This window comes from Dromiciops gliroides, chromosome 6 (assembly GCF_019393635.1).
Source record: "Dromiciops gliroides isolate mDroGli1 chromosome 6, mDroGli1.pri, whole genome shotgun sequence".
Lineage (NCBI taxonomy): Eukaryota > Metazoa > Chordata > Mammalia > Microbiotheria > Microbiotheriidae > Dromiciops > Dromiciops gliroides.
In genome coordinates, this window is record NC_057866.1 from 27,758,771 (window position 1) to 27,784,915 (window position 26,145).

Consider the following 26,145-nt stretch of genomic DNA (forward strand, 5'->3'; position numbering starts at 1 on the left):
ATTACAGAAAATTCTGTGTCCATGTCTTAGATGGACGCTATTCCACTAGGAAAGTTCACTTTTTCCCTAGGCTTTTTAATGTAAAAAAAGAAATAGATGTTGTAGTTCATAAAAAATTTTCTCATTTATTGTTCTAATCATATAATTTTTATTGCTTTTGTAGTTATTGTAGTCTATTATGTCTTTAGTTTTCCTAACATTGACCTAACACTGAATTCCTTTTATAAATCTGATCTTACAGTATAGATTTTTAATGTCATAATAACTAATATTTTAGTCAATATCTTTGCATTGATATTTCTTTGGGATAGTTTTCTTTTTCTGCTTTGATCTTCCATATTTTAGTTTTCAAGATTGTATTTTTTTTCTCATGGGAATAATTTGGTAGGCACTGCTCTCTGACAATTTAAAAATAGTTTGTGGAATACTGAAATTAACTGTTCTTTGAATGTCTTATAGAGTTCACTTATAAATCCATCTGGTCTTGTTTTCTTTTTTCCTTGGGAGTTTATTTGTGGTCTGTTTAATTTATTTTCCCAAGAATGGCTTATTTAAACTTTATATTTGTTTTTCTTTTGTTCTGGGTAATCATATTTTTATATAATAATCATCTGTTTCACTTAAGTCATCAACTTTTTTGCATTTAATTGGACAAGTAGTTCCTTTATTTTCCCTTCTTTTTTTTTTTTTTTGTTTTCTGTGGGGCAATGAGGGTTAAGGGACTTTCCCAGGGTCACACTGCTAGTAAGTGTCAAGTGTCTGAAGCCAGATTTGAATTCAGGTCCTCCTGAATCCAGGGTGGGTGCTCTATCCACTGCACCACCTAGCTGCCCCTGTATATAGTCTTTTTAAAATGGTTGATTTTCTAGATTTTTAAAAGTTGTATGCTCAGTTTATTAATCTATTTTTTTCTCTTTTGCTAATGAGATTATTTAGTGGTATGCAGTTTCTCCTACAGACTACTTTGGATCCAAAGTTAGCTAAATTTTTGGCTTACTCTCATTCTTTTCTTTGATGAAATTACCTAACATTTCTATGATTTGTTCTTTGACCAAGCTATTATTTAGGATTAAGCTATTTAAGCTACATTTAAGTTTAAATATTTTTTCAAAAACCCTTATATTTTTATTTCATTATATTTAGTAAATGTAATGCTTAGTATTTCTGCTTTCCTGAATTTGTTTATGAGGTTTTTATGCCTTTTTATAGGACCATTTTTTTGCAAAAATGCCATGCACAAATGTCTATTTTAATTCAGTAAAATAATCAGAAACCCATCATATCTAACTTTTCTAGAGTTCTTAGGTCCTTCACTTATTTCCTGTTTATCTTTTTGTTGGATTTGTCTAGGTCAGTGAGGAGTACATTGAGGTCCCAAATATTATAGTTTTGCGGTCTATTGATCTATATAATTTGAAAAAAAAAACCCTTTTCCTTTAAGTGATTATATTCTATGAGCTACCCAGTATGATAGAATCTTTGCTCTAGGTCTTTTTACATTCTATAAAATCTTGTGAAACATTTGGGCTGTCCATCTGTTATCCTTTTTCTAGCTGCATGACTGTCCTACCATCATCTTTCTTCATATGTCCTTGATGAAAATTCTTGTTCTACTTTCCCACACAATTTGCAATTAGTAATATGCTTCACCCTTCTTATATCCACCTGGTATCTTTCCATTGTCTTTTGGTTTATATGTAATTTGGATTCATCAAAGATTGTGGTGTTTGATGATTCATAGCTATATAGCAGCCACATTTCAGTAGTAGTGGGGGGGGCAGCGCTGATGATGAAAAGGCTACATTTCCCATTGTGCTCTGTGGCAGATACATAATCATCTGATTAGGATTTTGTTTCTCAAGAAGTTTATATCTGGGCATAGGAAATATATTTTGTTTTGTAGCTGATGTTTGATTTCATTAATACAAGGAGCTTTGAGGTATTGTAGGGAGCTATTCCCATTGATGAAAATCTGTACCTTCTCTGAAACTGAGAATTTTAGAAAGTTTCTTGGTGGCATTAAGCAGTGAACAAACATGTACATTTATTAAACACTTACTGTGTGCCAAGTACAGTGTTAAACACTGGGGATAAAAAAGAGAAAAATGTGTTTCTTGTCAATAAGGACCTCACATTCTAATGAGGAAAATAATGTGCAATGAACTATGTACATACACTATATCTATCTGTCTGCCTCTGCCTCTCTTTCTCTCTCTCTCTCTTTCTCTCTCTCTCTCATCTGTCTCTCTATTAGTCTGCTAATCTCTCTTTTCACCTCTGTCTTTTCCATCCATATATAACAAATCTCTCTCCATCTGTTTTTCTCTTTGTGTGTCTCTGTCTCTTAGCATGGAAGGTAATTTCAAAGGCAAGCCATTGCCAGTGTGGATGAGGGTTGGGAAAGAGACCAGAAGAGACCTGCACAAGGTTCGATCTGGGTTGAGTCTTAAAGAAATTCAGAAAATCCAGGAGGTAGTGGTAGAAAAAATGAACATTCTAAACATGAGAGGTAGCCATTAAAAAGGCATGGAATCAGGAGATGGTATTATGTCTGAAGAACAGCAAATGGGCCAGTAGAACTGGATTATAGAGTATGAGAAGGGGAGTAAAATTCAAGAAGACTGACCAGGAAGGAAAGAGGCTAGATTATGGAGGGCTTTAGTATTAGAAGATTGTGTATTGGGTCCTGGAGTCAATACAGTATTATTAAAGTTTATTCAGTAGTGGGGGTGAAGTGGTCAGACTTGCAATTTTGGAAAAGGACTTTGGCAGGTGAATGGAAGATTGGAATGGAGAGTTGAGGCTGGGGGTGGGGCAAGAAAAAAGTTTTGAAAATAGTCCATGTGTGAGATAATGAGGGTCCGTACTCATGTAGTGGTTGTGTGAATTGAGGGATGGGTAAGTGTCCAAGAGATGTTATGAAGAGGTAGAAATGGTATTATTTGACAGCACTGGATATATGAAGTGAATATCAATGAGGAGTAGATAATGACACCTATGGTGATATCTTTTTTTTATTATAAAAGTATTTTTATTATTTTCCAGTTACATGTAGAGATAGTTTTCAACATTTGTTTTTATAAGATTTCTAGTTTCAAATTTTTCTCCCTCCCTTCCCTCCCTCCCTCCTCCCCAAGGAAGCAAGTAATCTGATATAGGTTATGTATGTACAATAACATTAAACGTATTTCTGCAATAGTCATGTCCTAAGAATCAGAGCAAAGAGGAAAAACCTCAGAAAAGAAAAACAATAGCACCAAAACCAAAAGAAATAGTATGGTTCAATCTGTATCCATATTGCACAGTTCTTTTTTTTTTTTTTCTGGATTTGGAGAGCATTTTCCATCATGAGTCTTTTGGAACTATCTTGTACCATTGTATTGCTGAGAAGAATCAAGTCTTTCACAGTTGATCAACACATAATGTTGATGATACTGTGTATAATGTTCTCCTGGTTCTGCTCATCTCACTCATCATCAGTTCATGCAAGTCCTTCCAGGTTTCTCTGAAATATGTCTGCTCATCGTTTCTTACAGCACAATAGAATTGCATTACATTCTTATGCCACAACTTATTCAGCCATTCCCCAATTGATGGGCAGCCCCTCAATTTCCAATTCCTTGCCACCACAAAAAGAGCAGCTATAAATATTTTTGTACATGTGAGTCCTTTTCCTTTTTTATGATCTCTTTGGGAAAAAGACCCAATAGTGGTATTGCTGGGTCAAAGGGTATGCACAGCTTTATACCCCTTTGGGCATAATTCCAAACTGCTCTCCAGAATTGTTGGATCAGTTCATAGTTCCACCAACAATGCATTAGTGTTCCAATTTTTCCACAGTTTCTCCAACACGTTATTTTCCTTTTTTGTCATATTAGCCAATCTGATAGGTGTCAGGTTGTACCTCAGAGTTGTTTTAATTTGCTTTTCTCTAATCAATAGTGATTTAGAGCATTTTTTCATATGGCAATAGGTAGCTTTGATTTCTTCATCAGAAAACTGCCTGTCCATATCCTTTGACCATTTCTCAATTGGGGAATGACTTGGAGTCTTATAAATTTGATCTAGTTCTTGATATATTTTAGAAATGAGGCCTTTATCAGAAGTATTGGCCATAAAAATTGTTTCCCAGCTTTCTGCCTCCCTTCTAATTTTGGATGCATTGCTTTTGTTTCTACAAAATCTTTTTAATTTAATGTAATCAAAATCATCCATTTTGCATTTCATAATATTCTCTATCTCTTGTTTGGTCATAAACCGTTCTCCTTTCCAAATATCTGAAAGGTAAACTATTCTTTCTTCTCCTAATTTTCCTATGCTATCACCTTTTATGTCTAAGTCATGTACCCATTTTGACCTTATTTTAGTATAAGGTGTAAGATGTTGATCTATGACTAATTTCTGCCATACTATCTCCCAGTTTTCCCAGCAGTTTTTGTCAAATACTGAGTTCCTATCTCAGAAGCTGGAGTCTTTGGGTTTATCAAACAATACATTACTTAAGTCATTTTCTACTGTGTCTCCTGTGTCTAACCTATTCCATTGATCCTCCACTCTATTTCTTAGCCAATACCAAATAGTTTTGATGAGTGCCACTTTATAGTAGAGCTTCAGATTTGGTATATCTAACAGGTGGTGATGTCTTTAATAGAAATAGGGATGTTGAGAAGAGAGAAGTATTTGGGGGTAAAAATAATGAGCTCTTTTTTGAACAGATAGATATTGAGATACCTATGGAATATACAATTTGAGATAGTCAAAAAGCAATTGTCAATGCCAGCCTGGAGCTCAGGGATTAACATTTGATACATACATCTGCACAGAGATAATAGTTGAACCCATTGAAGCAAGATAGTATAAAGATAAAAGATAAGAAGACCTAGGTCAGAGCCTTTGGGGGCATCTACAATTAATTTTTTCAACCTGGATGAAAATTCAGTAAATGAAACTGAGAAGGAATAGCCAGACAAATAGGGCAATAGTACCAGGAGAGAACAGTGTCATGAAAACCTAGAGAGAAGAGAGTGTCTGTGAGGATATTTTCATTAACACATTTACATCAACATATAAGTAATAAAGGATGGGGACTGAAAAAAAAACACATTTGCCAATTAAATTATCATGGTGACTTTGGAAAAGGGCAGTTTTAGTTAAATGATGAGATCAGAAGCTGGATTGCAAAGGGTTTATAAGAGTATGAGAAGTAGAGAGTCCAAGTGGGGATACTTTTCTCAAGGGATTTATTTAGCCATGAAGGGGAGGGGAGAGATAGGATGATAGGATTAAATAAAGGCTTTTGAAGGATGGGGAAACATGAGCATGTTTGTGGGCAGTAGGGAAGAAACAAATAAATAGAGAGATATGAAAGATTAGAGAGAGTGAACATGATAGTGGCTTATAATCTTGTGGAAAAGATGAAGAGATCGGACTAGGGGTACATGTAGAGAGGTTGGCCTTTTCAAAGATAAGGGACATCTCTTCATTAGGAACAGTAATAATGGGATAGTGGTAGAAGATCACAGAATGAAATCAGAAGGAATGGAGGAGAGGGAGGTCTGAATGAATGGCCTCATTTTCTTAATGAAATATGAAGGGAGGTCCTGAGCTGACAGAGTAGGGGGAGGTTTGCCATAGAAAATTTGAGGAATTATGAAAAAATTGGAAGGACTGCTGTCAGGAATTCATTAGAGAGGTACAAAAGTATTACCTTGATGCATTGATGGACCAGTTGAGATGATTAAATATAAATTTGTAAGGGGCACAATTAGTATGTTTTTGTTATTATTTTTAGCTCCAATAAGCATCATGTAAATAAAAGCAAAAGAGGTAGATCGTGGGAGTAATCCAAGGTTGTAGTTTGGTGCTGTGTGCTCAGTTATAGGACAAAGAGACAAGGGAATCAATGATAGAGTATAATATGGAGGTAAATTGATTTACTAAGGGGTCAGGATAGGGAAGAGAGGAGAGTGTAGCCAGTATATGCATGGGTGGTGTGGTCTGGGAAAAAGTTGATGAGTAGAGGAATTGGAAGTCACTGTGAGGATCAAAAACAGAGTTAAGGATCATAAGGCAAGGGGCAGGTGAAATACTAAAATATGATCAGATAAAGGGATTTGGGGCCCATTGGCATGGGAGTCGAATACTTGTGGGTCATAGCAAGATAGATAGAACACTTATCAACTGTTTACTATGTGCCTAACACTGCTAAGTGTTGGAGTTACTAATACAGGCAAGCTAGAGACTGAGGAGTTTAATCTAATCTAGTAAAACAATACATACTGTACATGGATGTTGGAAAATGGCGGGTGGGCAAGTAGGAGGGGTGCCTGAAATGTAGCAAAAGAATAAAAAGGAGTTTGGAGACAGTTGAGGAGGGAATGAGATGAAGCATAACTAGGGTTCTTCTTAAAATGGTAGTCTAGCTACTTCTTAGTACCCTCTTGTACATAGCTACTTTATTATATGCATATATGTATATACGCACATGTAATTATATGCACATGTGTATATATACACACATATATGTATAGGTGTTTGTGTGTATATATATATGTACACATGCACATGCACCTGTTATCTTCTCCATTAGAATTCCCAATTCCTTACACAGTGTCTGCTACATAGTAAATACTTCATAAATGTGATTGGAGCAGCTCACAGCTCCATCCTCCTAAAACCATGAGGTTTAACAAATACCCTGTATTGTTCCACAGAACTTTGTAGGCCCTATGAGAGATGGGCAGCTGGAATGGATAGATTATGGGCCAACCAAATATGGTATAAATCTGCTAACACTTCTTTTGTTCATATTGGGCCCTGTTCCTAATGCCACCACATTTCACCAAGATGAAGGTGTCTGGGTAGGAAGAGAAGGATGAAGGAATTGTAGATGTTTAACCTGGAAAAGAAAAGATGGGGAGAACAGGAGTGCTAACTTCATGTATTTGAAGGCCTATCACCTGGGAGAGGAATTTGATATTCTGTTTAGTCGTAGGGGATAGAATTGAAATCAATGGATAGAAACTGCAGAGAGAAATTTCAGTTTGACCTAAGGACAATCTTCCTAAAAATCAGAGTGACTTTTGACCCAAATGGGGACAGTGAAGCCTTAGAAAGGTAAAGCATTGGGAAGAGGAACCTGAGATGAGTACAAAAGTAGGCTCTAGTGTTGAGCACCTATCAGTGCCTGGTTTTTAATTCCTATAGATTGACAAAGTCAATGAGGCTGAAGTCTCCTGATTATCTCCCTGGGTGCAGGTTTCTAAGTGGAATATTTATTCTGCCCATTTCTTCTTTAGTACCTTTATAAATGTTTCTCGTAAATTGTTTCTGTGATGTTAAAACTGTTCTCTCAGGGGCCACATCTAGTTGATTGGGGGAGAGAAAGAAGGCATGGAAAATATTTCCATATTGATATGTGACAGGCAGAGTTCTGCTGTGGAAAGAACATTAGGATTGTAGTTTGAAGATTTGGGTTCCAATCTCAGCTCTGATGCCTGCCTGCTCCAGTGGAAGAAAGACTCCTTAAGAACATAATATTTTAAGTTTGGTACTTTGTATCCCTGGAGCCTCACATTGATTATGGAACATAAATGCTTGTTGAATAGTAGTTAATCTAGCCCGCTGATTTTGTGCTCCAAACCCTTCCCTAGGCTAAACATACACTGTTCCTTCAATTGCTTTCATATGGCATAACCTTGAGGCTCTTTGCCATATGTATTCTCTCTACTTTATCACTGGCTCCTTAAAATGTGGCAACAGTGACTGAAAACAATGATACAAATATGGTGGCTTAACCAAGGCTGGATATATTAGGACTTTTGGTTGTTGCTGTTGTTGTTGTTGTTGTGCAGTTGTTTCAGTCATGTCTCATTCTTCATGACCCCATTTGGTTTTTGTTTTTATTTTTTTTTTTTGTGGCAAAGATACTGGAGTGCATTGCCATTTCCCTTTCCAACTCATTTTACAGATGAGGAAACTGAGGCAAACAGAGTTTAGTAACTTGTCCAAGGTTACACAGTGTCTAAGCCTGGGTGTGAACGTGTATCTTCCTGACTTCAGGCCCAACACTATATCCGCTGTGCCACCTAGCTGTCCCTATAATATAACTATCACCTCCTTATTTCTAGAGACTATTTCTCTTAATGTATCCCAAGGTTGTATTTGTTTTTTGGTTAGCTCATTGGGAGTGTGCAGTTCACCCAAACCCCCAAATCTTTTCAATATATTAGGCTGTCCAGCCATGACTCCTCAGTTCTGTACTTGTGAAACTGATTTTTTGAACCTTTGAATATAAATTTACATTTATTCCTATCAAATTTTATCTTATTTAATTTAGTTCACTGAACTTCCTTTTCAAGACCTTTTAGAATCTTGACTGCCATAAACTGTGTGAGCTATCTCTTCTAGCTTTTCATCATCTGAAAAGCTGATAAACTACCATTCATACCTTTCTCTAGGCACCGAAAAATAAAGGTGACAAGTCCAGGGTTAAGCACATATCTGCATGGTATGATACTGGAGAAGGACTTGCAATCTGACACTGAATCATTAATGATTATTTCCCAAGTCAAACCATTCAAGTTATTTCGAGGAAAGCCTTTTCTAAAATGTAGAATGTGAGCTCTTATTATTGATGTAACCTGGAGTTCAAGCTTGGTGTATTTGCATAATTCTCTCCTCATTGGTGAAATGAATGATTACTTTATGCTGTGTGCGTGTGTCAGAGGTAGATTGGCAAAAAAGAGTTTTGGAAGAAGAAAGAAAGTCCTTATTCTTTCTTTCTGCCTCAAGAAAAGATGCATGTAATCTCAAACCTTCTTTATTGAGAGGGAGAGGGAGGGAGGGAAGGAGAGAGAGAGAGAGAGAGAGAGAAAGAGAAAGAGAGAGAGAGAGAGAGAGAGAGAGAGAGAGAGAGAGAGAGAGAGAGAGAGAGAGAGAGAGCGAGCGCTTTTTTAGGTGGCAGTCATATAGAAGAATTGAAGAATTGGGGGAAATTGTCTTTGGGTGATGTCTCTCTCTCTGTGTCTCTCATTTCTTCCCTGCCTACTTCTCCCTCCCTCCCTCCCTCCTCTCTCTCTCTCTCTCTCTCTCTCTCTCTCTCTCTCTCTCTCTCTCTCTCTCTCTCCCTCCTCTCCTCTCCTCTCCTCTCCTCTCCTCTCCTCTCCTCTCCTCTCCTCTCCTCTCCTCTCCTCTCCTCTCCTCTCCTCTCCTCTCCTCTCCTCTCCTCTCCTCTCCTCTCCTCTCCTCTCCTCTCCTCTCCTCTCCTCTCCTCTCCTCTCTTTCCTTTTCCTGCTACTCTTCTTCCCCCTTCCCCCAAATCTTGCTTTCAGTGGAAGAGCTTATTCATTCTTAGTATTGCTTGTTCATCTGATATAGTCATATCTGCAAAACTTCTCTGATTCCTATTGCTATCTGCTGGAATAAATGGACTTATCTGCTATTTGTGATGGTCTTTTGTATAACTTTAGCATTTGGTGGGAAGGGACCAAGTCTTCAAACATGTGTCACCCTTTTTTCCTTAGAGAATGTTGACCAGGAAAGCATCTTGAATTTCAAAATCATTTTCCCCTAGACTAGCAATATCTAAGTGGGGCAGATAGATAAGATTTTTTTCTGATACCCCCTTTCTGAGGAAATCAGAGAGGTCAGACTTGGGGCCATTTCTCTTGCTTCCCTGCAAGGAAGAACCCAAATTTTCCTTGGAGAAAGGTGGATAAGGATCCAGAAATATCTATTCATGCATCCTCATTAGCCAAATTTAGACAAACTCATGTAGCTATACATATAACAAATATGGGTAAAACACATATATCATATAGAGACAGTGGTTATCAAGTAATCAGTGAATCACTCATTTAACTTTGATTTTTCATATTATGAGAGGCAGTGTGGCATAGTAGATGGAGATCTGGTCTCAGAACCAGGAAGACCAGAATTCCAGTCCTACTTTTGATTTAGACCACCAGGGGGAATCCTTGCCAATTCTAACCTCTCAGAGCTCTAGGCGATTCTGTAAGACTGAGTTGGAAAGAAGGCAATTACCTGTAGGGGTAAAAGGAGATTCCTCATGTGGGAATTCTGTATATAAATGGATCATATGCCTAATTCCTCTCCCTTTTTTTTGGTAACAGGGATGGAGAATCCTGCTGTCCTGTCTTGAGAAAGGTAAGAGTTGTGAGGATGAGACATTTATCAAATGTCTACCATATTCAGAGATTAAATAGAAACTCCTCTGTTTGGCATCTCAAGCCTTTTACAATATGTCCCCAGTCTACCATTCAAGTCTTATTGCATATTATTCCTGTCCATGCACACTGTGGTCCAGTCAATCTGCTCTTTTTGCTGTTCTCCTACAGATACTACATTCCATCTCTTACCTTTGTGAATTTGCCCTGGTTGTCTGTCATGCCTGGAACACACTCCCTCCTCCCATCTACCTCAGTAAATTTCTCTATTTCTTTAAGAAGGAAGTCAAGAAACACCTTCTACATGAAGCCTGACACGTCCCCTACTACTAATGCCTTTCCTCCAAATTATCTATCTAATCACTTCTCCTGTGTTCCCCCCAATAACCCCAGGGTAGACTGTTACTTTTTTGAGGGCAGGTAATGTTTTCACTTTTGCCCTTGTATTTCCAGTGTCTACCACAGTGTCCAGAAATAAGGGAACAAATATTTCTATAGCACCTAACATATGCTAGGCACTATGCAATACGCTTTACAAATTTTGTCTAATTCAATCCTAAAAACAACCCTGGGAAATAGGACTATTACAACACCCATTTTATAGTTGAGGAAATTGGGGGAAGCAGAGGTTAAGTGACTTGCCCAAGGTCATAGATCTAGTAAGTGTCTAAGCCTGAATTTGAACTCAGAACTTCCTGACTCCATGCATAGTTCTCTATCCAATGTACCACTTAGCTGCCTCTATGCTAGAAAACATAGTAGGCATGTACTAAATTGTTGGGGCAGGTAGGTGGCCCAGTAGATAGAGTGCCAGGTCTGGAATCAGGAAGATTAATCTACCTGAGTTGAAATCTGGCCTCAGAGGATTCCTAGCTGTGTGTGACCCTGGGCAAGTCACTTAACCTTGTTTGCCTCAGTTTCCTCATCTGTAAAATGAGCCAGAGAAGGAAGTGGAAAACCACTCCAGTATCTTTGCCAAGAAAACTACAAATAGGATCACAGAGAGTTGTATACAACTGAAAATGACACATCACCAGCACTAAACTCTTGTTGACTGTTTGATTAAAATATAAAAAATGAAAATGTGATAGTCCCTGACCTAAAGAATCTAATCATGGGATGGAGTTTGGGTGAGGGTTAGACTATTCACAAAATGTGTGATTCATGCTAGTCTATGATGAAACAAAGGATAAGCAAAATAAGTATTAAGAGAGATTTGAGAGGGGGAGAGATTACCTTTATCTGGGGGAGTCAGAGAAGGCTTTATGGGGGCTGTGGCATCTGAGTTGGGTTTTTAAAGAAATGGAAAAACTTCAATGGGAAGAGATGGCAAAGGAATAAGGATTATTGTAAGCATGGGGAATGGTGTGAACAAAGAAACAGAGTAGATAGAGGAGTAGAAAGAATGGGGAGTGGAGAATCATTCTGCTTGGCTGGAACACAGAATATATGAAAAAGAGTAAAATGAGAGCACAATGGGCAGGTAGCTTGGATTCAGATTATTCAGAGCCTTGAATATCAGCATCAAAAGTTTAAATTTTAGTGAGTGGGAAGTCATTCCTTCAAGGTTTTTGAACAGAGGAATGGTGTGATGGTGGCAGTGCATCATAAGATGACTTGGGTAACTGTGGGGGATAGTTTGGGGAGAAGATAGTCTAGAAACGGAAATGCCATCTAAAACCATTATAAGAGCCATAGAGCTAGAGTCTCAAAGTTGAAAGGACAATTCTGTGTTGCCAGTTCAGGTCACACATTAATAAGCATCTCTTCTACAACAATAACCCCCCAATGGTATTACAACCTTTGAAAAGATTTCCAGTTGAGGGATTAATATAATATTATATATCTATCTATATCTACATCTACATCTACATCTCTCTCTCTCTCTCTCTCTCTCTCTCTGTCTCTGTCTCTATCTTTATCTTTATTTCTCTCTCTATCTCTATATAAATCTAGCTTATTCTACTTTTAGGTAGTTAGGCAAGAAGAAATGCAAGGCCAGGTGCAAGAGATATTGTGGAAGCTGATACCAAAGGACATATGAATGGCTGGGTTTGGAGAGAAAGAATAGTCAGAGATGATTCCAAGGTTATGGGCCTTGGTGGAACAATGGATAGAAATAGAGAAGTTAGAGGGAAAACCATTTTGGGAAAGAGGGAAAATGATAAGTTTGAAAAGTGATTATAGAATGTAAGGGCTATTAGTTTATTGAAGAAATGATAGTTAATTGACCTCCCTTGTGGGCTCTTTCTCTACTTGATTGAACATAAGAATTTGCATTTATATTGAGAATAATGGGACATATTTTCAAATAATCTAGAAACCATTCAAGAAGGTTCATAAATGTGAGTGCTATTGCCATGTTTGCATTCTTCATATTCCAAAGTGTTTGAAGTTAGACCAGTATCTTTTCCTCTCATGAAGCTTCATTGGTTCCCTTATGTGTGTGTTTAAAAAGAAGGGTGTTTTATGAGTCATTTGGAATAGAGAGAGATGTACTTCCCTTTTGACATGCAGCAGTCACTAGCTTTCAACTGCTAAGAGCAAAAATATGTCTTACAGAAGGAGAAATATGAGGTCTTCAAGGGAAAATTTATGAACTCTCGGATGTGTGCTAGATAGCTTTTTTATTGCCTCGACCTTGATCCTGCCCAAAGTCGCTCTGGGCTGGGTTAGTGTTATTTTCTCAAAGGATAGATAGTTATTAGAAACAAACTAAATGCTGGGCCTAGACAAGTACGGAAAGCACTGCACTGTCAGTCATGTGACCTGGATCTAGCCTAATCCAGTTCTGTTATGTTAAACAGCCTGCTAGAAGAGGACCAACATGCAACTCTCACCACTTGTTGAGTGTGATGTACTGCTGGAGATCAGAAATCTTGGGCTATTAGGTCCTGGGTATGGTGCACCTGCCAGTCTAAACCCTAGCAGAATAATCACACGGTTTTACTTTAGACAGAGTGACCATGAAGTATGCAGAATATTGGAGAATTCCTGCATTGATAGTGAATGTACTATCAGACACATGAAAATATTAAAATAGCAATAAATGTAGAAAAGTAGTATGAGAAAAACTACCAAATACCAGCTCTATCAACTGGAATAATTAGCTTAGCAATATGCAATTTTTCAATATATATAATATGTTATATTTAATATATATTATGTTATATTATACATATACATATATAAAAATGTATACACCTATGTGTACATACATGATAAAGATACAGATAGGGACTAGATCTGTGATTTTATTGTTATAGGGAGCTTCTACTAATGCAGGCTCTGGAATTCATAATCTTAGAGTTTTATAAATATATTAATAAATTCTCTGGAATTTATAATCATTGAATTGCCTAGAGCACTGAAAAGTTAAATGACTTCCCCAAGCTCACACAACTAGTTAGTTTGAGAAGTATATCTTGATTCTGGGTCTTCTTGACTTCAAAGCCAGCTTTTTATCCACTGTGAGCATACAAATCTATCAATAATTATATAAATCATACCATATATATCAATCTATAGATTATATATATAACATGTATAATATTTAAAAAATGTTTCCTAAAATAGAGGCACACAATTATTCTTATAAAGCATGTTAAAATGGATTTATACTCCTAGGTTCAACAAGGCTTTCAGCAAAAATGAGGCCATGTAGACTTCCAAATTAGGAGAGGGAGAGGGAGAGACAGAGACAGAGAGACTATTGATTACTCTGCCACATGGCAGAAAAGTAGCCTTCTATCCATGGCTACACTCAGAGAAGTTGGGGCTCTCCAAGTCTCTTCTCCTATTCCATCTTTCAGAGGAGACAACACTGGACAGAGCCATCTTAGACTGTTGCTACCTACTAGTTTACAAGGAAATGAGCGAGAAATCAAGGATAAAATAGCCTCAGAAGCTGTTACAGCTATTGCTTATAATCCAAACAGGTAACTTGTTTTCAGTCATATGTCCTTGTGCTAAGAACCAAGGCTGTAGCTCATCTCTAATCCCTAAGGGTGACGTGACATCTCATAGGAAGCTACCCCAATGAAGACATCTATTTGAAATGAGGAGATTCTGGCCCCCATTAAATTAACAGAAAATTATCTCCCTTAATCCAGTTGAAACACTCTCATAGGACCATATTTCTCAATGAGGGGGGAGTGTCTTACCTCATTTGGCAATGAAAAATCATGTCCTCAATCCCATGACCTGTTGGGAGAGTATTCCTGTATAATGATCAGAGGTTCATGGGCTTAGAACCAAAGGAGATTTGAGAGGTTATCTTGTCCCCATTTTGCAGATAAGGAAACTGAGGCTTAGAAATTTAAGCAACTTGTCCAAGGTCAGACATGTAATAGTGGGAGGCAGAATTTGAACCCATGTGTTCTGACTCAAGAGCCAGTGCTCTTTCTACTTTACAACACTTGGTGAGGAAGTGGTGGGTTCTGCTACCCCATAGCCCATAGCAAGGTGTTATCAGATATTAACTGTGACATTGTCAAGGAGAATGGGGCTGAGAATACCTTATAATACTCTAATTTGTCATTTCTTATCTTCTAGCCTCAGTTTCCTTTATCAAATGAAGAAACCGAGCTTGATGACTATTAAGAGGTTTCCCAGTTTAATACGTGTGTGTGTGTGTGTGTGTGTGTGTGTGTGTGTGTGTATTCTTTTTCGAGGGGCAATGAGGGTTAAGTGACTTGCCCAGGGTCACACAGCTAGTAAGTATCAAGTGTCTGTGGTTGGATTTGAACTCAGGTCCTCCTGAATCCAGGGCTGGTGCTTTATCCACTGGTCACCTAGCCACACCCCCCCCCTTCCCAGTTTAATATTCATGACCTTAACATATACCTTCTGGTAGTACTGAAATTAAACTCACTTTTTAAAAATGTATCCACACTAGGAATAATTGTTATCAAAGGACATGTGCTTGCATAGGGCTGTTTTCATTCTTGTCTTTTGTAAAGGTGGCAGCTATAGATGTTCCCATGGGTTGGGTTTTGAGGGCTGGTCTTTCAGTAATTCCTTGATGCCAGATATTTTAGCTTTCATGGGACATACTGGAAAGGACACCCATATTCATCAGGAAATTTAGGTCCTAGAACCTGCCACAAACTCACTTCAGAATTTTGGGGAAATCACTTTACTTCTGGGCTATTGGTTACTTGTAAAAGGAGAGAGTTGGAAATTATTCATCTGGAATGTTCTTCCCAGCATTAATTTCCACAACTTTTACATTGTGCTTTTGGTTTCCTTCCCTGTCTCTGGTTCTTCTCTATCCTTTGTTCTTCTACTTTCCATTAACTGTAGCTGTCCCTTTCTTGAGCTGCATTCTGGCCCACGTATTCCTTCTCTCTGTACAGGAACCTTCTTGAGAGACTCACAGACTCCCCATGTATTCCAGTTTCTATTTTGAAGAGATGCTCCCTCTAGGCTTCAGGTCTCAGTGGTTCTTTCCTCACTGGAATTTAGTCTCACTTACTGTAGGATCTCTGCTTGTTGGTTTTAGTGTTGTGGTAAACAAATTATGGGGCAGCTAGGTGGTGCAGTGGATAAAGCGCTGCTCCTGGAGTCCAGAAGACTCCTCTTCTTAAGTACAAATCCTAAGATACTTACTATCTGTGTGACCCTGGGCAAGTCACTTAACCATGTTTTGTCTAAATTTTCTCATCTCAAAAATGATTTGGAGAAGGAAATGGCAGGACATTCTACTATCTTTACAAAGAGAAAAAATTGCCTAAACCAGAACACAACGACAAATTATGCCTAAAACATCATTTTCTTTCCTGCCCTTATTAATCAAGCCATTTTGACTATAATCAGGGCAGCATAGTGACAGAGCTAAATTTGGAGTCAGAGGATCTGGATTCAAATCCTAGGTCTGCCCATACAGGTGTGACTTTGGGCTAGGTATTCAAACTCTCTACTTTCTCAGTAGAAAGGGTTTAATTTGATAACCTCCAGGGTGCTGTCCAGTCCTAAGTCTATGCTCCATTAGAGTGTAAACTCTTTGAAGACAGGATAGTATCTTTGGGGGGGTGAGGTGGGGCTATGAGGGTTAAGTGACTTGTCCAAGGTCACACAGCTAATAAGTGTCAAGTGTCTGATGCTGGATTTGAACTCAAGTCCTCCTGAATGCAGGGCCAGTGCTTTATCTACTTTGCCACCTAGCTGCCCCTCAATATTATCTTGATTGCTTGTATTTATATTTCCAGTATTTAGGGCAGCGTCTAGTACTTTTTCTATTATCTCTTCTATAATCTCAGTTATAATCCCAGTTCTACCATTTACTAGCTGTGTGATTTTAGCAATTCACTTCCCATTTCTGGGCCCCAATTTCCTTATCTGTAACAAGAGAGGGTGTTGAACTTGGTGAACATTATGCTTCATTCCAGATCCAAGTCTAGGCCATTGAATGTTCTTACTCTAATGGTTTTACTTTGGGAAGCTAATTTAACTGGCCAGTGGAAGTTGTGTTCCACTTAGGTGAATGGATCATGCTGGAGCTTAAGGGTGTGGTTGTGAAGAAATGGAGAATTTGTTTTTGATTTAGGCATTTGAAAAAGGAGAGAAAAGAGAGAGGTTGGGGAGTGCAGGATGGTCTGATCCAGATTATAGACTCCTGTTGGTGGGGCTGAGCAGAGTACCAAGTGCCAAGAAAAAAAAGGAAGGCCAGTAGACAATTTTCAGGCATGGAATCCAAAGGAAATTGGCTGAATTGAGGCTCATGTGTTTTCCAGGAGATCAGTTAAATTCTGAAAAGGAGCTGGGGGCCCTTGTCCAATGATAAAAGAATTTAGTTCCTCTAGGCACAAAAGGGGAGGTAAAGGAAACAAATTTGATCTGGAGGACAGCTGTGAGGTGAACTTGGAAGAAAGGACATTGGCTTGGGGCTAGAAGAAAAGCCAACAAAAAAGGAGAGGGAGCATGACAGGAAAGGTCTGGAAGAGGCTTTAAATTTGTGCCAATTCATTAAGAAAAGGGAGATTATGTACCAGTAATTTCTTTAGTCTATAGGTGGTTTAAAAACTCACTCTTCGGGAACTAGAATGTGGGCATCTTGTGGTGACATTGATTTACAAATTCACTGATAACACTCATTGGATAGAGAAAAGTTGGGGGTTAGGGTTGACCTGTGGTTTCCATGAAAAGTCATAGAAGAATTTGAAGTAGTTAAGAGAGAGGTATATGGGGTGCTGTGATGAAACAGATGTTCCATATAGAGCATGCTTATTGGAAGAAGTGACATGGTGCAGAGGAAATAGCATGGCATTTGGAGTCAAAGGACCTACCTGTGTTCACGCTTCAGCTCTGCCACTTACTTGTGTGACCTTGGGAAAATTGCTTGACCTCATTTGGGCTCAGTTCTATCATCAGTATAATAAGTCAGTTTGACTGGATGACTCTAAGGTCCCTTGTAGCTCTAGATTTATAAATCTAAGATATTAAGCTAAAATTGGATAATGTGTTTTGTTTCAGCCAAAATGGATTTCTAGTTTACTGACCTTGACTCTCCATCTCCTAATTTCCCATATCTGTGCCTTCACCTAAATTACTTTATCACTCATGACTCTAGCAAACCTTAGCTGCTTTCTAGGCTAATTTGGGAATCTATCTTTTCCTTGAAGACTTATCTGATGTTCCTTGTTGGCTCTTGCTGTCTTCAAATGACTTTAAATCTGCCAATGTGGTTACATATTGGATTCTCTCCCTTCTCTATCAAAATGTAAACTCCTTGAGGGTAAGGGCTGTTCCCCCTACCCCTTTTTGTCTTTATATTGCCAGTTTCTAGTTTAGGGTCTTGTACAAAGTAGATGCCTAATGTTTGTTGGGCTGAGTTGACATTATTTCATGCTTCTGTATCTATGTAGACACATAGAAACCATTGTAGAAAACAGAATGTCACATTCAAATACACACATAGTATCTATGGCATATTAGAAAGATCACTAACTTTGAGTCAGAGCACCTGGGCTCAAAACCTGGCTTTATTCCTCTGGAATTTTGGGCAAGTCCTTCTGTGTCTCAGCTGCTTCTTTTTTTTTTTTTTGTCCTCCATTCAGCTGTTGAAAGTTTTCCTAAGGCATGAGTCAAATCATGTCAACCCCTACTCAATACATTCCAATGATCTTTTAATGCTTCCTGGATTAAATATAAAATATTCTGTTTGGCATTCAAAGTCCTTTAAAACCTGCTCCTCCTCTATTTCCAATCTTCTTACTAGTCACACAATCACCTAACTCACCCCTAAGTACTCTATAATCCACTGACACCGTTGCCCCCCATACTTGGAAAGTTCTTCCTCATCCCCATCTCCTGCCTTCCCCTTCTTCCTGTAAAGTTTCACCTAAAATCCCACTTTCTACTAGAAGTTATCCCTGATCCCTTTACATTCTATTGCCTTCCTCCTGTTGATTATCTCTCATTTAATCTCTCTATATCTTTTTTGTATGTAGTGGTTTTCATGTGGTATCCTCCATAGGACAGGGACTGGCTTTTCTTAGTATCCCCAACACTTATCACAGTGTCTAGCACATAGTAGGTGCTTAATAAATGCTAGTTGACTTGTAAAATAAGGTGACTGGGCTCAATAATTATGGGATCTTAGACTCAGAACTGGAATGGACCTTGGAGGTCTGCCTTTTCTTGGGGTCCCCAGTGCTTAGCATGGAGCCAGGAACATATTGAACACTTAATAAATGCTTGTTCTTGGATTGATCAGGTCCAATCCCCTCATTTTAGATCAAATGAGATAACATATGTGTCACAGGGCCCCATGACATATATGTGAATACTTTGGAAATCTGACTTAAAATCAGGTGTAACTGTGAGCTGTTATTATTTTAATGATCTAAAGTACTTTCTAGCTGAAAATCTATGATCCCTGAGCCAATATGGATAACTGTGTGAGTGTGTGTGTGTGTGTGTGTGTGTATATAATGTGTATAACGTGTATCTGTGTTTAAATTACTACCAGACAGTGGAGCCAAAGTTCCACAAACAAAGACTGGGAAGGAATGTGGCATCCTTTTTTCCTGAGTCAGGGAAGATCATTTGTATTAACAAAGGGTCGAAGAGGATTTTGTGGGGAGTGTGTTTGTACATGTGTGAGTACATTGTGTGTGAAAATGTGGGTGTTAGTAACAGCCCACATGAATTATTTTAAAAAGCAAATGAAGGAGGTGTATGACAATTGGAGCTCTTTTTGTTTTTAAATGAGCTGTTGGGTGAAAGGTGAACAGTTCTTTTAACTTTTTTAAAGAAACGGTGAAAATGTTTGGTGGTGGGAAGTGGAGATATAGCCAGGCTTTGTGCAACTACTACTATCTATTGGTATATGAGTGGTCAAAGGAAAAGGAAGGTGTCTGGGGCTTATTTCTATTAATAGCAGGGGTTCTTATCCTTTTTAGTGTGTATGTTTCTGGACTGCTTAGGCAATTTGGAGAAGTCTGTGGACCTCTTGCTTAGAATCATGTTTTTAAATGAAAAAAAAAATCCATAGTATTATAATGGAAACTGGTTGCATTGAAAAGCAGTTACCAAAAAATTCAAAAAAATGCTTTATGGACCTCAGGTTAAGAACATCTGATTCAATGGTTATTTCAAGAGAAGTGACCACCTTCTTTGGCTGCTGAGGAATGAGAGTCCCTGATACCCAAGGCTCTAGGAGAGAATCAAGGTCTGAAATTCTACTTGGTTCTTGTTATTCTCTCCCAATCTCTTTTAGCATGAGAGGGGGTGAATTTTCCATTTCCTGAATTCATTGAATGAGTCTTGATATTATTGTTTTGGGGTTAAAGATGGGTATTAAAGTGTAATGACATTGTGATCTGTTGTTATTGTTGTTCATCCTGCTTGGTTAGGTGGCCATCCAGGTTGCTTGCACACAGGTAAGGGGTGGTATTTGTGAAAATTCAGAAATATGCAATGTTGTCTACAAAATCCTGGTAAATGGCTTGGAGAAGTATGGGTTTTTATGGAGAATCTTTCTGATTCTGTGCTTTCATAATGAATAGTTCCAAACTCGCAGAATCCTCTTCTGACGCCTCCTTGTGGAGATGGAGTGAGGGGCACAAGCTCTGATAGGTCTGGCCAAGCCAAGAAAACTCTCACTGACTGTCATTCAAAGACTGGCCTAGCCACATTTGGAAAAGCTCATCACTGCATTGGCCTCATGGTACAATGGAAAGAGTGACCATGGGCAAATTGTTGGACCTCAGTTTCTTCATCTGTAACATGAGGGGACATTGGTGTAGGGCCTGCCTATACCAGTGAAATCACAGGACCTTGAAGCATTGAAGTAAATTTCAAATATGTGTGGTTTATACTCAGGGCTAGCCATGCAATCTTTCCAGTGCTTCCTTTTATGCTCTATTTTTTCTTTCCCTGTCTCTGTTCCGCTTTCTTAGTACCTTTCTGATTTTTAAATTTCATTAATAGTTTCAAACTCCACATAATCCTTCTTCCTTCCTCCCTTCCTCCCTCCTTTTCTTCCTTCCTTCCTACCTTTCTTCCTCCCCTTCCCTTCCTTCCTTCCTTCCTTCCTTCCTTCCTTCCTTCCTTCCTTCCTTCCTTCCTTCCTTCCTTCCTTCCTTCCTTCCTTCCTTCCTTCCTCCCTCCCTCCCTCCCTCCCTCCCTCCCTTCCTTCCTCCCTCCCTCCCTCCCTCCCTTCCTCCCATCTTTCTCCTCCCTTCCTTTCTCCCTTTCTTCCTGCCTTTCTTCCTCCCTTCCTCCCATCCTTCTCTGTGTTTCTGTCTTTCTCTCTCACAAATATATTTCCATAGCACTTTCATATTTTTAAAGTACATTTTAATCATAATTTCATTACTGGCACAGTGGATACAGAGCCTATCTGGGCCAGGAACAGCTGGGTTCAGTCCAGCTCTGACACAGACTGGCTGTATGATCTTGGGTAGATCACCCAACCTCTTGGTGTTTCCAGACACTATGTTTCAAAGGAGGTGTCAATTTGCATTAATAGAGATAATTTTCTTGATGTATGAAATATTATGTCCAGATCTCCATTCCCTATTCCCCCGGACCTCCCCCCAACCTTAATAAGTAGTCAGTACAAATATCAATGTTATCCCCATTTTGTACATGAAGAAACTGAAGCACGGAAAGGTTCTGCGACTGGTCCTTTATCACATTGTTAGTAAGTATTGAGGAGGGGTTCAAATTCAGGTTTAACTCTAGAAGCAGTGCTCTGTTTTTATATCATACCCTCATGTTGACCATGGACAGCTTTATTCCAGGTTCTTTCCCCCACAAACCCCCTTTCCAAACACTAGCCCTACAAGGGACTATCTTGTTAGCATTTAAAAATTTCCTAATTGAAGGTTTTCTCTACCAACTTCAGGTACAATGCTGTATTAAGGGATTTTTCTATTCATGAAGAATTTTAAACATATCCACTGCAAAGGGGTCAGGGAGAATATTCATTTTTGCAATTCATTGACCCAGAATCTTCTTCTCCAGCATTTGTTTTTCTTTGTTTGCAAACTACTTCAAGTTGTCATGCAAATGTAAGAGTTAATGACTAGGCTTTTGGTGGCAGTCCAGGGCAGCTGTTTTGTTGCATTGGGTCAGAGTTGAGCATTAGAACAAGGAACAGAGATAAACAAGACAGTGGGGGAAAGCATAAAGACAAGGTTTAGATCCAGGAATCCAGGGAGTGGGAGTTGTCATGCCAACAGAGTTAGCAGAAGTGGCAGTCAGGGAAGTCAGAGAGACCCAGAGACCCAATAGTAAATGGACCAGAACAGGAACTGGTATAAGGATGTAAGGTCAGGACCAGCCAGCGATGGGCAAAGCTAGGGAAACCAAATCAAAATGGGAATTCAGAATTATTCAGGAAAGAGAATTGGGCAGGCTCACTGTATCCTCTCACACTTCCACTTCTGGGGGAGGAATACTAGACTCACTTTCAGCTTTTTCTTAAAGGAGCTGCGATCTGAATACCTGTAGAAATTGATTTTGATAGCCATTGCCTTTGTTCCAATGGAATGGGGATCTAAGCTGCGGTAAGGTGACACCAGTGACTTAAATGTGGTGATCATAGGATCACAGATGTAGGTTTGGAAGGAATTGTAGATGCTATCTAAACCAACCCCTCACTTTCCTATGATGAAGAAACTGGGGCCCAGGGAGTTGAAGGACTTGTCTAAAGCCATTATAGATAAGGAGGAAGGAAGGAAGGAAACATTTATTAAGCGCCTACTACGTTCCATGCACTATTTTTCTCCCATTAAGTTTTATTTTCCCAAATTACATGTAAATACAAATTTTGACATAATTTTTTTAAAGATTGTGTTCCAAATTCTCTTCCTCCCTACTGCCCCGCCCCCCCCCCCGCCAAGAACTTAAGCAATTCAATATAAGCTATACATGAGCAGTCATGCAAAACATTTCCATAATAGCCAGGTTGTGAAAGAAAACAGACAAAAATGAAACTTCAGATAAAGCAACTAACAAAACAATGATTAGATGCCACAGAGTAGGTGGCAATGCCTTAATTGTATGTGTTGTAAAGGCCACTAGGACCACTTCCAACCTTATTAAGGGTTGTGTTAACCTTCTCTCCTTTCATATAACACTCTATGCACTATTTTAAGATCTTTACAAATATCTCATTTCAGCCTTACAACTTTGGGATGTAGGGGCTATTATTACCCTGATTTTACATTTGAAGAAACTGAGGCACACACATAGCCAGCAAACATTAGGTTTTGAAGTTGAGTCTTCCTGATTTGAGGACCAGAATGCTGTCCTCTGAACCATCTGACTTCCTCACAGTTCATATGTCATAAAAGTAGAATTTAAACTGAGGTGACCTGATTCCAAATCCAGTGTTCTTCTCTTCTACCAAGCTACTCTGGAAGGCTCGGGGTTATGTGGCACATTGCAAGGGGTGCTTTTCACACCTAGTGATTTTCATTTTGGTATCTACTAGAACACATATACTTTTATTTATTTATCTATTTATCTATCTATTTATTTATTTATTTATTCATCTATCTATCTATCTATCTATCTATCTATCTATCTATCTATCTATCTATCTATCTATCTATCTATTTATTTTTGCAGGGCAATGGGGGTAAAGGGACTTGCCCAGGGTCACACAGCTAGTAAGTGTCAAGTGTCTGAGACCAGATTTGAACTCAGGTCCTCCTGAATCCAGGGCCAGTGCTTTATCCACTGTGCCATCTAGCTGCCCCTATTTGAATTCTTAGTGCTTAGTATAGTGCTTGGCACTTAGGAACAATAAAGGTTTTTATAGTTCATTCATTGTGAGTATAAATATATATATATATGGATTCAAGCAAGAGATGGAGAGAGTGGCCCTTCTGCTATGATGAAATGTAAAGGATGCTGGTTTTTTGAATCACACGATCTGGGTTCAATTCCTTCCTCTGATGTGTGACCTTGGGCAAGTCCTTTCTGTTTTCTAGGACTCAGTTTCCTCGTCTTCAAAATAGGGAAGGGAAATTGGACTGGATGACCTTTGATCTTCCTTCTAGTTCCAGATATAGGATCCTATGGCCTGGATGAAGACTGGGAAATATGTTTTCTGGTGCTGGACAAAGAAGCCCCAGGCTTCTAAAGGTTTCTTCTTCCTCTGGTTCACTCATTGTTCAGACTGATGGGGAAATGCTTTTCACCCTGTGTGTGCCTTCAACCCTCCAATGCAGGGTGGTGCTTTCCAAGCTATTTAAAATTCTTTCCTTAAAGCAGATTAAATGCTTTTCATCTTCCTTTGGAAAAAGCATGAGGAGTGAGCTAAGCAGATGCTCTCTCAGGTGAGGCCAGGCAGCTACACAGAAAAGGAGCACAGCTGCTGAAGCCCTTGATGAATTTCTGTGTGGGAGGGAAATCTGTGAGCTTTCCATCCTGCAGCAGGGTCTCTCCTTTCATCTTTCTTTCTCAAGTATTTCTGAGGGCTGGGGAAAGTGGGAGATTGGAAACCAAATGTGGGACTCAGTGTAGGCCTCTCTTTGGTGACTGGGCTTCTGAAGGAGGCTTGTTGTGGGGGGGGGCAGTGGGAAGCAAAGCTGTTTTGTTTCCTGGGGAAGTGAGTGCAATGTCATAAGCACTTTTAGGGTGGGCATAGTCCCCAGAAGAAGTTAGGCTTCTGTTGATAGAATCATAGATTTAAAGCTGGAGGGGATCTTAGAGGATCCTCCCCTCATTTTACAGGTGGGGAAACTGAGGCCAAGAAAGGTTAAGTCTGAGGTCACAAAGCTAGTAACTTGAAGGTTGGCCTTTCTATTATGCTGTTCTGACTTCTCCAGGCAGCTTGGGCATGAATTGTTCCAACACCAGTAGCTCCAGGATGTGTTCTCGACCTCCCCATCCCTACATCAATCCCACCCCAGAAATAACCCATTTTCCAGAACTGATGGGGTTGGGGGAAGATGCACCAAAAAAATTCTAAGTTAATGATGAATTATTGTGGCTCTACTGATTTCACTTTAGGATCCTTTGTCCTAAAGCTCTGAAAGTTATGTAGTATAATGTGCTTGTACCAGTTTGACACATTTTTGCTCATCGGGAGTATTGTCCTACACTGTTTCTTTGGCAGGGATCTTTATGATATATAAGCGTATACTCAGAGATCTTCTCTAACATATAGAAACTCTTCCTCAGTCCCAGAACACACATGCAGTTTCTGACATCAGTTTCCTCTCTCTCTCTATTGTGAGAACCGAGAAAGCATGAGGTGACCTTTCTGAGATTTTAAAGGTTAGATTGGCGCCTGGAAGTTATCTCTATTCATAGACCGCCTGTAAGTCATGTCAATTAATGGATCAGCCATTTAGCTTGGAGCTGTGTGTGGGGACTGCCCTGCTTCCTGTTCCACAGGGGGCTTCTGGGAGAACCGGCTGGGACTCTCTCTCTCTTTGGAAACGTGAGCTGGTAGGTGAAGGAAGGTTTTCTCTCTATCTATCCCACATAGACTGAGCTAGGTTTTTCCATTCTTTCAGAGACCTGTGCTCACTCTCTCTCTTTTCACTAACTTCTAATACACTTTAATAAATACTTAAAAGCCTAAATTATTGCCAAATTCATCAGTAAATCTTAACTAGTTCCCCCCCCAAACATTGCACTATCCAAACAAACAGTTATGACATCAATCTACCTGACCCCTAAAGTGCTATCCAGCTCTCTGGTTCTATGATATACCTCTGCTAAGAGGAAAATTTCAACCTTCCAAGGTAGCTTGTCCCATTGTTGTGCAGTTGTCTGTCAAAAGGTGCCTCCCTACGTTAAAACAAAATTGATTAAAAACAGAAGAGAGGGCTAGATAGCATTTTTGGGATTACAAATTTTTAAAATGTTTAAATTCTATTTTTTGTTTTTAAATCACTTTCATTTCCAGATATATTCCTCACTCCTCCTCCACCCACTCAGCTATTCCTTTTATCAAAAAAGAAAAGGAGAAAAAAGTAACAGTAAAACTACCACTCTAATGAAATCTGAATGTGAAAGCAATGTTCTACACCCATAGTCTCCCACTTCTTCAAAGAAGGAAAGGAGAGTGCGGTATTTTTAATGAATACAATATCCTTTAAATGAAGGTCATCTTTCTAATGTCTTCCATTGAAACTGCTGAACATTGTAAGAAGGAATAACACAGATGCTGAAAAATTGATTGGAATATACTTAACTGTTGACAGGTTATATCCCCTTCACTAGAATTTAAGTTCCTTGAGGGCAAAGAGAATGGTTTTCAGTTTGTCTTTTTCCATGCCTTCATTTATTATAGATCTTCTAAGTGATAATGGAGAGATGCATGGTGGGGTGGCTCTGACTAGCCTCCATCATATTGTTTACAAAGGACTGTGTGAAATAAGTGATGTAAAAGACCCTTTAATGGATTTGTGTTCTCATAGAGAACACAAAGAGAACTTCCAAGTTCCTTCAGCTGATCCAGATTGTTGCTGGCCATCCTTGGCCATCT

At 39.0% G+C, this 26,145-nt stretch overlaps 1 non-coding gene across 1 annotated transcript; it reads right to left on the reverse strand.

The window, feature by feature from the left end:
* Positions 1-22,651: 22,651 nt before the first annotated feature.
* On the reverse strand, positions 22,652-22,777 carry LOC122733177. Its single transcript, XR_006353766.1, has one exon. It is a non-coding gene; the product is annotated as a U6atac minor spliceosomal RNA (small nuclear RNA).
* Between the last annotated feature and the right edge of the window lie 3,368 nt (positions 22,778-26,145).